Source organism: Myotis yumanensis, unplaced genomic scaffold (genome assembly GCF_028538775.1).
Source record: "Myotis yumanensis isolate MYYU_CA2020_CCGP unplaced genomic scaffold, mMyoYum1.0.hap1 SCAF_10, whole genome shotgun sequence".
NCBI classification, from domain to species: domain Eukaryota; kingdom Metazoa; phylum Chordata; class Mammalia; order Chiroptera; family Vespertilionidae; genus Myotis; species Myotis yumanensis.
In genome coordinates, this window is record NW_027223761.1 from 31,778,256 (window position 1) to 31,797,133 (window position 18,878).

At 38.2% G+C, this 18,878-nt stretch overlaps 1 protein-coding gene across 19 annotated transcripts in view; it reads left to right on the top strand.

The window, feature by feature from the left end:
- Positions 1-18,878, top strand: part of SOX6 (SRY-box transcription factor 6) — a 553,432-nt gene that overhangs the window by 450,671 nt on the left and 83,883 nt on the right. The gene's annotated exons all lie outside the window — the stretch shown is intronic.

Consider the following 18,878-nt stretch of genomic DNA (forward strand, 5'->3'; position numbering starts at 1 on the left):
ATATCTATATCTATATCCATATCCATATCCATATCTATACCTATATCTATATCTATATCTATAATCTATACCTATACCTATATCTATATAATCATGATTTTTAGTATTTCATTAGTAATTTCTATAATGCTATTGATCTTGAGCAGCATGAACTTAATAAAAAATAAATATGTGATAAATACACATAAAACTTTTATTACTTAAAATGTACACAGGTGTTGACTTTTTCAAACCCTGTAAAGTGCAACATATAGTGCTCACTCGTCACCAGTTTGAAATAGAGGTGCTTTTAATCTAGACAGTCCATGTTCGAACTGTTTATCAATTTTTCACTTTAATTCACCTATTCCTTTAAATTAAATGAATAAATCATGTTACTTGAAATTACACTAAGCTTTGAATCTGATTGTTACAGTGACATAACCCTTTTTGTGTTTTAGGGTAATATTAACATCTTTTTTTTTTAAGGAAGGTTATCAATAAGGGATTATGTTCAGGAAATTTGAAAAAGTTTGTATGAAAATCCAAACAATAAATTTAATCATTCAGTTATTCAACGAATATTTATTTAGTGTCTATTATGTGCAAGGTACTATTCTAGATCAATGGTCCTCAACTGGAGGCATGTTGCCCCCTAGGGTTCAGTTGACAATATCTGGAGATATTTTTGATAGATCTGACTTGAGGTAGGGATGAAGAGATCACTGGCATCTAGTGGGTAGACAGGCCAGAGATGCTACTGAATATCCTACAATGCATAAGACACGCCCTTATAACAAAGAATTATTCAGTCCAAAAATCAGTAGTACTAAAGTTGAGAAAACCTATTCTAGATACTAGGGCAATATCAGTAAATAAAACAAAGTTCTTGCTGTCATGGAGTTTACATCCTCATCTGAGAAGGAAAAAATAGGGAAGGAAAATATAGTAAAGACTTGTTTTACAAATCTTAGTCATTTTAACAGAAATATCCCACCCAGCTCCCTGTGCAGCTGAACCTAGGTGGGCAGATTTTAACCAATTGAGACTCATTTGATTGTTTAGCCTCAGTTCTTAGTTTCATTTTGATATTCAAAACTAATACTTTTATTCTAGCTAGTGACTTCTTGCTAGAACAGTCACAATTCTCCTCAGGCTCATCTTTTCTTTTTTAAAAAAAAATGTTTTTATTGATTTAAGAGAGAGAAAGAGAGAGGGAGAGAGAGAGAGATGAAACATCAATGATGAGAGAAAATCATTGATCAGCTGCATCTTGCACACCCCCCACTGGGGACCAAGCCTGCAACCTGGGCATGTGCCCTGACTGGGAATTGAACCATGACCTCCTGGTTCAAAGGTGGATGCTCAACCACTGAGACACACCGACTGGGCCAAGCTTGTCTTTTCAATTGTATTAAGCATACCATATATTCTGGCTTTCCATGGAGGAATATAATTTCTGACTGTTGTGGTATATAAGTCTATCTTTCAGAGTGAAGAAAATATGAAATTTGGTTGGGGCCTGGGAGCTGTTCATTAGTTTTTATAGGATGCTGTTGAGATTCCATCAGATGAGTAGAATCATTTTTGGCAGATAACTTGTATTTGCTGTGTGAATTGGATATTACGAAGGAAGCCTTGATTTCTTTCTAAAAACAAAACAAAACAAGACGGATATAAGAATGGTGTGGATATTATATATGTATACATTTATATACATCTATACATATGTATACATATGTAACACATGTTATATAATCTTTTTCAGTTTAGTAAGTAATTTATATGTAGGCTTTATAATAAATGTGCTTTGATATTATCACCCTATTTTAGAAGAAGAAAATTAGACTCAAATGGGTAAGTGACTTGGGTCAGATTACTAATCTATTAAACAAAATAGGACTATAATAGATGGTTTAAGTGTATTTTAAAATTTACTTCTTGACCAGGATTCTTTGCTTTAAACTGTGCTAACTAATATGTAAGAAGGACAGTCACTTAGAAGCTCTCTTGCATAACTTACTCTTCTCTTATTATAACATTCAAGTAAATTAAAAGTAATTTAATGAAATTATAAAAGGGAAAAATTTCAAAGTCAACATGACATTCTCTGGATCCCAAAGAGTTTTTGCATTTTCCAAATATCTAGTTAACTGTCCAGAAGAAACTTGAAGCCTAATAGAATTTAGCAAGGATCAGAAGAATTATCATGCAATCTGTCTTATCGTATTCTGTAGCTTTCTTCTGAGTAAAGTGTTTAAAATGTTGCTGCTGAATGCCAGAGCTCTATTCTTTTGAGAGTTGCTGGGGCTGTCCTATAATTTCAAAGTTTTGATGAGTCTCCTGGAGTCGCTGGGAGTGTGTCCTTGCCCATCCCCAGCCTGTGCTGCCCTCTGAGCGTGTACAGCAGGTTGCATGCCAGCAGATGAAGCAGATGTTTGACCATACTGGAATGGAGCGCCTGCTGCATCAGGAGCTGGGGATTCCTCTTGACATCTGGACATGGCTGGGTCGGGATGCCTGCCTCAGACCAGGAGGCTGCAGGAGCCATGGGGCAGAGAGCATAGAGTCTTTGCTGCTCTTTAAGCGATTAGTGCACCGAAGCAGCAATAATGTTGAATTATCGCTTGGCTGCTTTCTTCTCAGGAATCTTGGGATAATAGGAGAGTCAGGAAGGAGCATTTACAGTAAAGTCATGTTCAGAGAGACAAGACTAATTATAGAGTATTAAAGAGCTTTATTTTAAACAATTTAATTTACAAATAACCCTGGACAGTGCATGAAACTTTTTAGAACCATAAACCCAGTGTCTTAAAGGGACTTTTTTCATTTAAAATGGTTAGTATAGAACCATTATTTTAGCAGTTTTCCAATTTTAGAGTTTGACCAAGTTGTGCTACTGAAGATACAGCATTCGCTAAAAAGAGAAAATATACTAATCCTTTAGCTGCTGGTAGAAAATTCTCTTAGTTGATGGGAAGGATGATTTTTAGGCAAGCAATGGACTGAATTCTGCACTGGCTTTCATAGTTGTTCTTTATCACACTGCAGACTGCTCTGTACTTGCTACCCAGAGATGAAATCATCTGTTACCCCAACTTCCTTTATGATATGTGTTGTCGAAGCACAATGGATGTGGAGATGGATAGTTTAAAATGTATGTTGTCACATTATGTTTTCCTTTTCTACTTTTTCATTAGTGAGACCTCTGTGCTCAAGAAGTCTTATAAACAGATTATGGCCATTTGTGTTCACAGTAATATATTGGAGAAGAGCGCTATGTTGCTCTCACTTAACCTCACATATTCTAAGGGGGTTATATTTAATTAACACTGGTGAGAGGCTGACCTGAGAGACTGTGGAAAGTGATTGAGCTGCATTTTCCAAGCTCTGGGAGAGAAATTTTTAAGAAAATTAGAAAGTACTATTTTCTGAAATTCTCTCTAACTAAGCTGTATTTCAATGGACCATTTAATGCTCAAATGGACAAAGGTATTACTTTAGTCATTGAATTGTATCAAACTCCTTCTCAGAGGCCCATTTTGAAAACTCTATAGGAAAAGTGATTTAGCATCACATTCTCAATGGATTATCACTCAGTCTGTTTAAAAAGAGAGTCCCCAAATAATGCATAAATCATTAGCGCAGACAGTACAGGTGAGAGTAAGAACAAGAGTGAGAAGCCTTGTGAGATAGTAGAGGCCTGGCTGTCACTTCTCTATCCATTTAGCAATAGTTTTAATAAAAAAGGGATTTCTTAGTTGCAGGACTAAATAGTCATATACAATTCACTTATGTCCAACCATACTACCTCTTCCACATTTTCTGATTATGAATCACTATCACCACATACAGATGTACCTCCCATGAAACAGGAAGATGCTGTGAACCATCAAGTAGTGATGGACAGCCATACATTAGAACAACGTGCTTACTTTTTATTCAGCAGCTAGCTGGCTCTCTGACATGTTTTTCATCTATATAATCGTGAATAGCTTGGAGGTTTCAAGAAAGCAGTGCTTGGTTCCAGAGGACTCCTTCAGTTAAAAGAGCTCTGGCCCTAGCCAGACTGGCTCAGTGGATAGAGTGTTGACCTGCGGACCAAAGGGTCCCAGGTTCGATTCTGGTCAAGGGTATGTACTCCTCCCTAGCCAAGGCCCTGGTCAGGCCTGTGCAGGAGGCAAGCAATCAATGTGTTTCTTTCACATCACTATTTCTCTCTGTCTTTCTCTCTCTCTTCCACTCTGAAAATCAATGGAAAAATATCCTTGGGTGGGGATTTAAAAAAAAAGAGCTCTGTGAAGTTGAGCTCATTTTCTCTGCACCTCAGTCTCCTCATCTGTGAAATGGAGATAACAGAACCTCCCATACTATGAATATTAAATGAGTATTGTAAGCAATTACCTAGCACAATGTTTGCTATATAGTCAATACTCTATAAACATCATTTCTGTCCACGTCCTTATCTCTCTTATTTATTCATTAATTTAACTGATATTTTTAAAACATGTGCTATATACTTTAGTACTCTACTAAGCAAGCAAGCTAAGCAAGTTCCTGCCTTTTTATAGTATTAGTCTAGAAAGGAAATGAATTAAATGAGCAATACTTCCAAGTGATAAGAACAGATAACATAAGGCTGGTCATCTATCTGCACTAATAAAAGAGAAAGATGCAAATTGACTGTACCTTTATGATAACCACCAGCCAATCAGGAGTGGGTATGCAAATTAACCCAACAAAGATGGCAGGTTGATTTGCATATGCAGGCGCCGAGTGGCCCGGGATGCTTGTGTCATCGCCATGGTGACAACACAGGTGTTCCGCTCAGCCCCAGCCGCTCCGGGCCTCTGGGCAGCATGGGAAGGTGGAAAGGTGGCTCCAGGCAGGAGCAAAGGCAGTGCTGGCAGCCAGGGGAAGGAAGGCCCATTCTTGCATGAATCTTCGTGCATCAGGCCTCTAGTATATATATAGAAGCCTAAGCGACTGGTGGATCGGTCGACCGGCCGACTGGCCGGTAGCTATGATGTGCAATGACCACCAGGGGGCAGATGCTCTGACGAGTAGCTATGACGCACACTGACGACTACCAGGGGGCAGATGCTCAACACAGGAGCTGCTGAGCTACGGTGACTTGGCAGCTGCGGTTCTCAGGTGCCGCACCCAGAACCAGAGAGGAGGGAGCCCGATTCCAGGTGCGTCACCCGAGAACCACCCTCTTGCAATACAGGACCCCTCAGGGGATGTTGGAGAGCCAGTTTTGGCCCGATCCCTGCAGGCCAGGCTGAGGCACCCCACCAATGCACAAATCCGTGCACTGGGCCTCTAGTTTATTATATGTGTGTAAAAATATACTCATTTACTGATTGATGAAGCTGGTTGTATATAGACTCTTTGAAATCTTCTTATCCAAATACAAATGCCTGATGACTGCTCCTGAGACACAGTGCAGTATTCTTTAGCAAGAAGTAATAACCAGACAGTGATTTAGGTACTTTAAACCGGACTTCCTACTAATCAAGAAAAGATACCACCACATTGAAAGAAAAGCCTTCACAAATAGACAATGAGATTGTGAAATTGAATGGACTTCTAGAGCTAAAAAGGCCCTCAGCATCCTTGAGGGTCAAATCCCAACCCTTCCACTGGTTCCATGAGTTTTAGAAAATTAATCATCCTATACCCAGATTCTAAATAATGGGATTAGGAGTAATACCCCCATAGGGCAATTGTAAGGAATAAATAAGATAATGCCTGTGAAAAGTGCTTTGTACACTGTCAAGTATTATGTGAATCATTTGATTTTTCAGTTGAAGAGACTGAGGCTCAGAGAAATGGATTAACTTAACCTTAGCCACAAAGCTTGTAAGTGGCCTGGGTTAGGATGTACAGAATTGTGAAGCAACAGTGTGAAGAACTAAATTTGATTGTGTCTCATAGATAAATTTTGGATGAATTGAACTGAATTAAAACATGGCCAAGAAGACAGTATATCTCATGCTTCTATCTATGAGCTTTTGTAGAGATATATCTTTTGAATTTGAATGAACCAACCTAATGAAAATTATCCTTTAAAAGAACAAAATAAGGCATATTAAAATATAAGACCATGTAACAGTGCTGGTAGTAGTGACAAGGCCAGAATATAAACTTATATTAATTTATATGATTAATTATTACATGAAAAAAGGACAAATTATTTCATTAGTTCAGTGACACATTAACTCCCTGAATATTTATTAAGTGCCTGCTGTGCAGTAAGCCCTCTCTTCTTGAACTTGATCCCTGCCCTCAGAGGGCCCACAGTCTAGTAAGCAATGTGATAATTGTTAAAAATAGTTGTGTTTCCAGAGTAAAAATTAAATGGGAGGAGGAAGTGTTAAGCTCTGCCTAAGGAAGTGTTGGTGATCTTCATGCGTGAGGTGATGTTAAAAATAGAATCTTTAAGTTTACAAGGTTTATGGGGAGAGGATGCAGAGTGGCCGAGATGCAGAGAAGAGGAAAAGCAATCCAGACAAAGGACACAGCTGGCCCACAGGTGTAAAGCAATAGGCAGTGTAGCACGTTCAGTAAACGCCAGTCCAGCACAGGCTGAGTGCACGAGAGCAGTAGTCGGTGAGATTAGAAAGGTAAGCAAAGGGTCAGATCACAGAGTGCCTTTTACACCATGCTTGGGAGTCTGCAATGCATGTGGTAGACATGATTTTACTCACACCATAAATGGCAAAGTGGTGTAAGGTACAGTGAACAACTTTATGATGTGATATTCCTCTATTAATTTGATCTCTAGTTTACATTTCCCATTACACTAGATTTAATAGCCAGGGAACTGTGTTTGGTGAGATTCATAGTCCCTTTAGTACAATGGCACGTGAAGCTGTACAAAGAGTGTAATGATACACACAGAATAAACAATACTCTTTAAAATGGAAGGAAAGCCAGGGTTCAACAATTTCTCTGGGAAATTTCAAGAAATCTTGTATTCTGCAGTTTGTACTGAACCCCATCATATTTAGCACATTGCTTCTCAGTGAATAGGCCTTGCTGCTGTATTTCAAACAAATGATGAGGCAAGGAGTAAAAATCTATAAAGAAAAGCTATGGTTCTTCTAATTGTTAATGCCTTGCAATTATGCCCCTTTCTGGAATAATAAAATGTTCCCTGGCAGAGGTCAGGATCTCTGCCACTGACTTATTAACAGATCCTCTTAACATCTGTCCTGCAGACTGTGCACTTTATTAGCAGACAAGAGACCCAACAGACTTAGCCTGCTGTGTCCCTTTTTCACATTCACACAGCTGTGGATTAACTCAGACTTTCCAGGAGAGGACCAACCAGAAGGGATAGTAATGTTGTTGGCTGATCCTAAAAAGATGGGAGAAAAGAGCAGAAACAAATGTTGCCCGAGTACAATTCAGTGTTTTTAGGGTGACAATTACCAGCCTGTTTGAAAAAGGAATAAAAGCAGCTATTTCACTAAAAAAGGAAAGTCTATTCATATCTGTGTGGGAACCTAATCAGGCTCTTGTTTCCAATGACGATGACTCCACAGTCGCACCAGGTCTGGGACAAGAATGCTCCTTTTGTACGCCGATAATGTGGAAACGATAAAATTTCCCTTAAGAGACATATGTGTTTACATCATGAGATGTGTTATTTGACAAAATGCTTTGTTCTCCTCATATTTTCCATGCAGAGTTTCATGCTGGGTTGTTTGGCTGGAAATCTTTGATTAACTAGAATTAGTAGCTGAAATAAAATAGACACTTTTGTTTTATGAGTCCTCTTGCTGAGCCATAAATTATAGTACAACATATAAGGAGTGACAGAAAGAAGTGCTGATTTGAACCTCTGACCCACGACAGGCACAAAAACATAAGATTATTCCTTTAAAGAGCTGCATAGCGACATAAATATTCCATGGTCCGCTCGGAATTATGCCCTCTAAACAAACTAAAGCTGTGATTTTACATCATGCAACGTGAATTTTCTAAGGGTGTTATAGTAGGCTTAGCGGAGATATTGAAATTCTGCACAAGCCCCCCTAAATGAGGACTTTGAATGCCTGAAGGTTTTTCTGTTGAACAATGGACAAAACAAAGTTTCTGTTCCCTAAGTGAATAGCCAAGGGCAGTTGCCCTCTTTCTAGAGAAGTGGCACATTTTATGAATCGCACAGCTTTCTCAAAGCCACATCAGGTCGTAGTGTGAACGCCTTAGTTCTGTGGGGCACAGCCTTAGAGCATTATCCCAAAGGAGAGGGCTGGGAGGGGGAGACATTACTAAAAGCAAAACAGAAACTATTAGCTTAACCATGAAACGTTTCAGGGGATCGGTGTCTATTCTGCTCAGGATTTTTTTATTGTTGTTAAATAATTTTATAGGATTATTTTTAAACTTCTAGTAAACATAGGATATCTTTCTGGGCTTTCCTGTAAGCAAGGCCTACCTCACTGTCCTCAGTCAAACTAATTATGATGTTTGTGTTAACCAGCCACTTCCACAGGATAGACATATATAAAGCCATCACATTGTACACCTTAAACTCACAGTTTTGTCCATTATCTACCTATATAAAAGTCTAAGTGACCATTGCTACCGAATGGATGACCGAACAGGCTGCGTGGGGTGACCAGGCCGGCAGGGGGGTTAGTGAGGAGCGACCAAATGACCAAGCAGCAGGCTGCGGGGGTGACCAGGCCAGCAGGGGGAGCAGTTGGGGGCAAACAGGCTGGTGGGGGGGCAGTTGGAGGCGATCAGGCCTGCAGGCAGAGGTGGTTAGGGGTGATCAGGTTCGCAGGGAGGGCAGTTAGGAGCGATCAGGCAAGCAGGCAGGTGAGCGGTTAGGAGCCAGCGGTCCAGGATTGTGAGAGGGATGTTTGATTGGGCCTAAACTGGCAGTCAATCCCTTGGATCGGGCCTAAACCGGCAGTAGGACATCCCCCAAGGGGTCCCGGATTGAAGAGGGTGCAGGCTGGGCTGAGTGGACCCTCCCCCCATGCACGTATTTCATGCACCGGGCCTCTAGTATCTCAATAAAGCTGGAAACAAACAGCTAAGTGTGCCTGGTGATGCTGTTTCACAGTAATTTATAAATGCTTCCTTTACCGCTCATCATATTGAGTCTTTCTCCCTCTCCTTCCTGTTCTTGCTATGAGCTCCTGAAAGACAGCATTACTAGTATTCTTCATCTTTGTTTCCCTAATTTTTGATAAAGTAAATCAAAATTCCAAATGTTTTTCTGAGTAAGATTTTCAGAGTAACATCTCTGAAAAAGAATATACTGATAAGAATAAGAATAAGAGCCTGCAAGTATTGAGTCTCTAGTGTTACCTCTTCTTAGTATGTTATGTGCATTAATTTACTCCATACAGCAGTCTTTTGGAGTAGGTACTGTTATTTTTGCCCATTTTAAAGATGGGGAGATTTAAGGCCCACAGAGATGAAATAACTTACAGAGATCACAGGAAACGGGTTATTTCTGGCTAGAGTGTGTACTCCCAGTCACTGAGCTACACTGCTTCTCAGAGCAGCATGTAAACCCTATTTTCCCAACTTCCTTCTTCAGTCCTTTATGTTAACCATTACCTGCTTCATCAGCTACAAGGAGTTGTCAAGGAGGATTATTGAGATATCTATCAGAATCATATCTAGTGACAATAAAGCACCATGTATGCTTATTACACACTATTTGAATAACTTTTACTATGGCTGCTATGTGTAAGATATCATTCCTTTCTGCTAATTAGGGAGGAAGCCGTGGGTATTACTGTAAAATACAGATGGTGTATTTACATACTGTAAAATATGCTGAAGTTCTCCAATTGGCAATACTGATCATTTGCAGTTTAAAAAATGACAGTTAGTAGAGGTGGCTCTGAAGTAGGGGAAAACATTTTTTCAAAATAATAATAAAAAAAGCAAATAGAAGAGGATGTTATACATTATTTCTTGCTTATTTTACTTGAACACTTAAAAGTTAATTCAAAATACATCCTTACCTCTGTCAATATTGATTAGAAGTGCACAGTTCATATTGATATGATCAATATGGAATTTATGTTTAATAGATCTGTACATTCCCTCATAGGTATGAATTTGGTTCATTCGCATGATTTTGGTGTTCATGAATTCAAAGTCCCTGAAAAATTAAAAACCAAATTCAGTTTAAAAACAGTAAAATCATTTCCATATAATAACATGTTTACTTCCAACCAGCAACATTTGTTCTATTGATTAAAGTTTTAAAAATAGCATTTGGAAAATATACTTCCATGCAATTTTGTTTTCCCAAATGTATATATTTTTTAACAATTTAAGTAAAAACTTTTTTTATTGCATGCTTACCCATATTTGTCTTCATTCTGTGTTGTTTGAGAGGCTTTATTATGGATGGAAATTGAAGGGCATTGAAGCTGGGCAGTTGTAGAATATTTCTCAAGCAATAGCATCTGTTTTTTTGGCAGTCACTGAGGGCCAAGGCAAAGCAGCCCTGGCATATCTCCAGATTTTCCTGTGGGTACTGCTGAGGGATTTCCAGGTCTGCCATGTTGTTATAATTGTGTTTCCTAGAAACTCAGAATATAATTCAAAGTCTGTTAGATACTACATAAGGTCTACATGATCTGGCCCCTTGTTATCTTTTTGACACCTGACCTATTATATTACCCTTCGCCCAGCTAACTCTGCTCCAGCCACACTGGCCTTCTTGCTATTCCTCAGACATTACAAGCACAAGCACACCTTTGCCTCAGGACATTCACCTATCTTTTGCCTCTGCCTGGGATGCTATCCCCACATAATGACATGGTTTATTCCTCCCCGTCTTTCAGGTCTCTACTCAATTGTCCCCTTCTTTTCATTTTCCTGATTTCCCCTATATTTAAAAATCCCCTCTCCCCCATATTCATATGCCTGGTCATGTTATATTTCATAGCACATATCACCACCAGAATTACATATTTATGTGCTTATTTATTTGTCCTCTGTTCCCCCCTCCCTTCCCCAACGTTTTCTAATTGCTCACTTCTCTTTTCCCAAATAGTACCTGGCCCATAGTGGCCACTCAGTTAATAATTTTTCAATGAACCTGAATCAAAATTCATCTTTTGTTTGCACGGTAACAATGCTTTTAAATATTTGGAACCAGTTCTACATTCATGTATTAAAAGTAATTGATTGGCCCAGCCAGCATGTCTCAGTTGTTGAGCATCAACCTATGAACCTGAAGGTCATGATTCAATTCCATGGTCAGGGCACAAGCCCCGGTTGCCGGCTTGATCCCCAGTAAGGGGCATGCAGGAGGCAGCCAATCAATGATTCCCTCTTATCATTGATGCTTCTCTCTCCCTCTCTCCCTCTCCCTTCCTCTCTGAAATCAATAAAAATATATTTAAAAACAAAAAATAATTGATTAAACTCAGCACATGTCCTCAATATATATACCCATTGAAAATTTCTCTGCAGCTTAGTTTATGGGAAATCATGCTTAGATTTCAAATTCAACTTCTTTGGTGAGTTTGTGTATCTTATTGATAGAGTGAAGATGCACTAGTTTAAGGTTCCCTTGATGAGCTGGGCTTTGTGCCTAGAGAGTTAAAGGGCGTTACAAATGTGAGCTGCACCACTTGGAGCACATTCCCAGAGCTGGGCCTCTTCAGCTTTGCCTGCCTGGCTCTTGGAAACAGAAGGAAAACAGTCAGATTCATTCCCCCAGTGCCAATTTCCAACTGCCCTCATTATCAGATCTTCCAATATCTTCCTTCAAGAACCAATTTACTAATTGTTTTAATACTGAACTTTTTTGTTCTGTACATAAAACATGTATTTACATATTTTATTTAGCAACTTAAAATAAAGATACTTGGAAGAAGCAGAAAGAGATTGAGTTTTCTTGTTAAAACTATTGGGGACCAGCTGGTGGGGCTCAGAGGTTGAGCGTTGCCCTATGAACTAGGAGGTCATGGTTCCATTCTTGGTCAGGGCACATGCATGGGTTGTGGGCTCCATCCCCAGTAGGGGCTGTGCAGGAGGCAGCCAATCAGTGATTGTCTCTCATCATTGATGTTTCTCTCTCTCTTTCCCTCTCCCTTTCTCTTTGATATCAATAAAAATATATTTAAAAAAAACTATTGGGGGCTGTGTTTATTCTTAGTGAATTGTACTGTGCAACTATGTTCCATAAGGAAAAGCTCTTATGAGTGCATTCCAATATAATAGGTGCAGTCCAAGAATGAATTCTGACTCTTATTTTTTTATAGCAGATGACTAGGTGCTCTGTTACCTAATGGACTCCATGTTGTTTTTATTTTTGTTTTTTAATTTCCTTCTTGTAAGGGTAAGACCTTGACCTGAGCCTCTCTCCTATCCTCTCTCTCTATTTCTTCTATATAACTTCTCCTCTCCTCTGTACCCCACATATTTTCTCCACTCCCCCATGCCATTAGCCCGAGTTATGTCAGAGGAGCAAGCTTCTTTGTGCTTGGGAAAATAGGCAAGAGGATCTCTAGCCAGGAAAACTCTTTTCAATTCATTTTTCTTTACTTGACATTCTTAAGCCTGCTGCAGGGGATAATGAAATGAATTAAACAGGTCCTGGCTCTCCAGTGGCTTATAGTCAATGTGTGTCCATTTTTCCTTTGGCTGTTGTAGAAAGGCAAATGGCAGAAATCTCAAAGGAGGTGAAATAGGTCTGCTCTCACCTGAGACAAATTTTTGGCCCTTCATGTGTATTTGCATAAACTTTAATTTTAAAAATCTAAAACACCTTAACGTGATTATAATTACCTTAACCTAATTACTATGGTTACATTTTAAAATGTGCACATTTTAAAACAAATATTAAAATAAAATTCTAAAATGTAAATTATTCTCGGGTGCCCAATGATTACTTTTCAAGTACATATCAGATAAAATTTTCTTTTAAATCCTAGGGTAGAAAAACATCCCCCCCTTTTTTTTGCAGCTCAACCCAAAAGCTCTGATAGAATGTACAGATTCTATTTGCATCACTTCCCTAAGAGAACAGAAGACGGATAAATGAATCCATGTGAATACTGGATGGGGAAATAGGGAGCCTGGGTTCTAGATGTTATTCTACCTATTGCTCACCAATTGGTATTCTTATGCAAATACTCCCCCCCCCCCCCCATTTGAGTTTTCTTCACCTGTAAAGCCAAGGGATTGGATTAAATGATGTTTGCAATTCTTTCTTCTGTTGACATTGTGTTATCTGATGCTTCTTGCAAGAAAATCAGTGCATTGCATGATGAACCCACATGCCTGTAGATTCAAGGAGAAGAAACAAAGAAAGATGACCTCCAGTGCTGGGGTTTCTTTTGGAGAGGGTGTGAGAAAAGGTAAACGAAGAATAAGTGTAGGCAGAAATGAGAGCAATTTCAAGCAGATAGAGACAAGGATGATGAAGAAGGGGTTTTAATGGTCAGTGTTAAAAGAGCATCTATTAAATGTTAGTCATTATGTTAGGTGCTAGAGACATAAAACAAATAAGATTCAGTCTTCACCTTAAGGGACTTGTAGTTTGGTGGTAGAGAAAGACATGAATAAAAGAAAAGACATTTTATGAGTACACAGAGATAGAGGATGTGAAATGGTAGGAACACAAGGCAATGGTCAGGTAAGGCTTAAAGAAGAAAGTGATTTTTAAGTTGAGACTCAAAAGATGAGTAGAATTACGACAAATCAGAGGGATTAATAAGAAAGGAGAAATAATATGGCAATAGAAAAATATACAGAAGGGGCAAGGAGATTGACTTGGCAATTAACCCAATATATGAAAGGTGGGTGTGGTGGTTCTTCCCCCGTTCCTTCTCCCACCTCCTATCTACAGCCAATTTTCTTCAGTGTCAAATATTAAGGGTAGAGCTAAACAAGTACCTTCTATGCTGAAAACAAGGACTTCAGTTCTTTCCTTCCATAAAACCGCAGCTATGTTTCCTGGATCATTTGTTGACATTGGAGGTTTATGAGAAGTAAAAGTATTTGTGATCTCTTTCAAATTATTTGTAAGCTCTCTCCCCCACCCCTCCTTCAGTCTGTAATGACTTGTTACTGACACACTTTCTTTCCTGTGCTGAACAAGCACTAAATCAGGCTGCTTAATTACCTCTGTCTTCGTTCCACCTCCTCACAGCCGAGCCTGTCCAGCTTTGCAGCAGCCTTGCCTGGTAGGCAGAGGAATGGTTGTCTGCATTGTTTTGAGAAGGATCTCTCTGGAGAACTGAGCCAGGCGTGGGGCCTAGTGTTAGCATCAATCAAGTAAATAATGACATTTTCTTAAGGATACCCCCAACCTTACCCTGCTTGTTTCTTTCAAGTAGGGTTCCCCTGAGTAGAGTCGGATACACAAGAACAGAATCTGAGTTAGCCTGGGCTAAGCCTGGGATTCCCAGACAATGTGTGGAACCCCAGGAAATGGGGTGAATATGATGGTAAGAGTTGAAATTTCAGTCGTGTCTGTGAATCTCTTCTTATAGAAAGGCATTTCCCTTCTCTTCCTTTCCTTATTATCCACCAATTGGCACATTGCATTTGAAGGAGAATTTTTTTTTCTTTGGGCCAGATTCTGACAGGTCACTTAAAAATGCCCTTTCTAATTGAAATGATAAAACACAGGAGAATTTACTCCAAAGAGAACCAGTGTGTGAAGTTGTGCCTGCTTTCTTTACTGTTGGTTTCTGTATACTGGAGCATCCTGGTGCCAGTTTAAAGCCCCTGTTAGTGTCCATTTTATCAAATTCTCCTATTTCTACCCATACTCTGCATGGTTCTTTTTACTTTATCAGTCTATTAAAACATGTGTCACTAGGGTATTTCAGGTGTCTTATGTTATGGCTTAGAGATTGGTTGGAGAAGGGAGTTGTTTGGATCAAAATTATGCCCCTTGCTCCTTCCAGGTGCTGGTGGTCTCCATCTGAGGACTGTGAAATGCCATTTTAGAAGAAGTAGCTGTAAGACATCTGGAATTATAGTTTGCTATTTGAGAGCTCAGAACAGCAGCAAATTCAGAGTCTCTCTTCTCCTTGGACAATGACCCCTGTCTTGTGGCTAGGGACAGGAAATGGGTTTCATTGTGATTCACTGTATAGTTTATTTAAAATAATTTAATTTTAACCCAAAAAAGCAGAAAGTACATGGGCTTAAAAGTGACATTGACTCTAAAATGAGTAATCCTATCTTATATAATACTTTTGAAGTTTAAATAATAAATGGAAAATGCCTAGCACAGTACCTAGGTTAGTGCTCTGTATGTTTGTTGAATTAACACATGAATGAATGGGGGTGTTGTCCCATGACTGCATGACCCATTAAGTGGTTATGTGAAAACCATGTAATTATGAGAAAAAAGGCCTTGAACGCCCCCCCCCCCCCCCGCACTCTCCATTGGAGATATTACATGATTTTATCATAGAAAGCAGATATATATATATATATATATATATATATATATATATATATATATATTTCACATTAGGGTAAATATCAGGCACATTGTGACACCACCCATTATAATTTGACATGAATTTTTCTGTTTTGGGGGCAAAGTATGCCTCTCTTCCCAAATACAATAGTGTTATAAAATGACTCTGACACAATACATTTCTTAGGTCCGGGCCATAGACCAGTGTGCATACTCGAAGACACTCAAGAATTTTACCATAAGGCTGAGTTTGGTTGGTAAGACCTACTGTTTTGTGTTGAATCTAAGCAGGCTTAGTTATTTTAGTGTCACTAGGATCCAAATGCAAGATAGGTTGTCCTTTAAGGCTAGTCTCAGGACAAAAACTCTATAATTACTATTGGAGGTATATATTTGTGGATTTGTGAGATCTTCATCAAATTTAATTAAAAGATCGGTCAATGAGTTAGCGGTAAATCATAGAAAAACTTTGTTGTGTCTTGGTTTCAGTTCATTCCTCTTTGTAGATACTTCTATTTGGGGGATAAGGTCTGAAATTATTAATGTGGCCTCTCAGGCCCTACTTCTCTCCAGCCTCTTCTCATCCCACTCCGCATTCACGCGACAATCTTGCTACATTGGCCTTTTTAAAGTTCCCTGAAAATGTTGCCTTCTTTCCTACCTCAGAGCCATAATAATTGATGTTTCTTCTTTCTGAAATGTTCATTATCAACCTTTCCACCTGGATAATTCTTACTTAAAATGTTACTTCCTTAGAGAAGCTATTCTGATCCTCCAGACTCTGCTAAATACCCTTATTAGATGGTCTCTTGACATTCTGTATTTTCCTTTCTCAGCACTTATCTTAACCATAATTTACAGTTACTGTCTAAGCATTTATTTAATATGTTTCTCTTTCTAGCTTCATCAAGGTAGGGATTATTTTTCGAGTTGCTTGTTGCGGTACCTCTAGTTTTTAGCACAGTGTTTAGTTAATAGTGAGCAGGTAATAAAGATCCATCATTGAACACATTCATCAATGCTGCAAACGTGCTTGAAAGGTGCAAAGGTTGCTTCATCATATATCCATTTGTACTTTTAATGATAACATTGGAGTGAGTGAGTCCTAAGCACTTACACAATCTCGGGCATGCTGCTTCTGCTCTCTAGACCTCAGCTCATCAGTAGAATGGGGAGGTCAGACTCGGCTAAATGATATGTTAAAGTCCTTTCAGTTTTAGATGCCAAATATGTCAATGCTCAGCTTACCAAAATTTCAATGCTGACTACTTTATTAAAAATGAACTCATAAAATAGGTGGAATATTTTTAGCTGTAAAATAGTAAAAGCATTTGTAAAAGTGCTCCTCTAAAATGTGAGTGATTTTATAATTTTGAAAAATATTTAGCTAGACTTATTTTAACATTTCTGTGCACTGCATTTATTTTACATATGTGGAAAAAGAAACAATTCAGTATCCCAAACAGTCACTGAGCATTTCTCAAAATTGAAATGGAATAATCCATATTTATAAAAACACTCTTCACCAAATGTTAAATGTTTGTGAACTTTGGCTAAGCCTGTTAGAAGCTTTACTACATTGTTGATTTTTTAAAAAACCTCAACTGTATTTGGAAATGAATATTCATTATTATCATCATTATGACCGATAACTATGATCTAAGAATCCTATGTTATAAACTCTTACGTGATAGTTAATCAGAGTTTAACCTTCTCCCTATGTAAACATTTGGTCTGTAAAGCAGTGATCTAGCTAAAATTATTTATTTGAATAAATAATATTTTATCTTCTTTCAAAAAAAGATACAGTAGCATTTAGAGAAATGTTTAAATTTATAAGTAACTGGGCTGAGAAGAAAACTTGGTGCTGCTCCATAGTTACTGCTCGAGCAGTATAATTGTGTTAGAAAAGTTTGACAATTATTGAGCAGCTATCTACCTGACATTTTAACAAACAACTTTACATGAATCTTTTCTCGTGAAACAATATAATTTAATTTGCACTGAATTTATTTTCCTTTTTTTAAACTCAACATCATAAAACTATTCATTACATACATAGTAAATATAATCATATGCCATTTCTGTTGCCTCAGCTATAGAAAGAGAATATTTCACCTTCCTAACATCCAGTGGTTTTACATACTGTTAGTTAATTCAGAAAATATTGATTTGTTATCATTTATTTGCAAGGCATTGTTCTTGATGCTTGGCATCTATAATAATAAAAGCGTAATATGCTAATTAGACCGGACAGCTGAATGACCTTCCGGACGTCCTTCCAGACTACCTTCCTGATGAAGTCAGGGCTGCGAGGGCTTTGCATGAATTTTGTGCATCGGGCCTCTAGTTAAAACATAATTAGATTGATCAGGACTTCAATAAGCTAACAGTGTATCAAAGATGATAAGACATGTGCATAACTAAACAGAAGGTTAAAAATTGTGATAAGCATCACAAGGAAGGTGCAAGCTAGGCATTAAGGATCCATAGCTTACATCTCCTATACAACTTTATGTTTGTTCCAAGACTTTGCATCTTCCTTAGTGCCTAACACAGAGCCCTGAATATAAAACATATGCAATTGATGTTAGCTTAACAGGTGAGCTGTGAAACTATTTTTTAAACCTATATCTGTTTGACAAACAGGATTCTTTTTATCAAAGTCAAACATAAAGTCTTCAATCTGAAAAGCATGATACTTGACTTTCTTCTGATCTTGTGAATTACTGAGGTAAAATGAAGGCATAAATGATGTCTAAGGACTCTTGCCTCCCTAAGATTTCATGACCCTTTAATACTCGATAGTCAGGCATACTGGTCATGATCCCAGCTACTGTACAGTCAACACTTTTTTAGTTCTCCACCATCTCCACTTCAGTACAGAACTTTTCTACACTGGCTTACACCAAGCAGAAAATTTTCCGGAAGATTCACTTGCCCCCCTTTGAAGACATCTGGCTGAATTTCAAAGGAAAAGGATACAACAGGATAAGAAGGAAACAAAAAAGACAGTCCTCTTTACTCCTCTAAGTTTTAGCAGTTTGACTGACTCTTTCTTGTGAATTTTTCTTGCCACTGAGTCATTGCACACACAGAATTATGAAGCTTTAATTTCTTTAGAGGCTTGTTATATTAGAAAAATTGTTCCAAAGAAAGCAACAATCATGACATAAGCACATCTGGCTCTGGAAAATTATTCTTTATTAAGCTTTCATTTAATTACATGTGCTGAAAGGTCTGTTTTTGATTACTGTAATTTTTTTTATTTGTCCATCTGAATGGTAGTAATACTGGAAATTACATACAAACCACCTGTTTTTTCTCCCCTACTAATGTAGCAAAGTTTGAGCTATTTTCTTTGTGGTTACTGAAACTAGGAAGTTTTCTACTAATTATGATATAATATGCCTATTAAGGTAACGGCTTATTCTTGATAAGAAGAAAAGAAAATATTTAA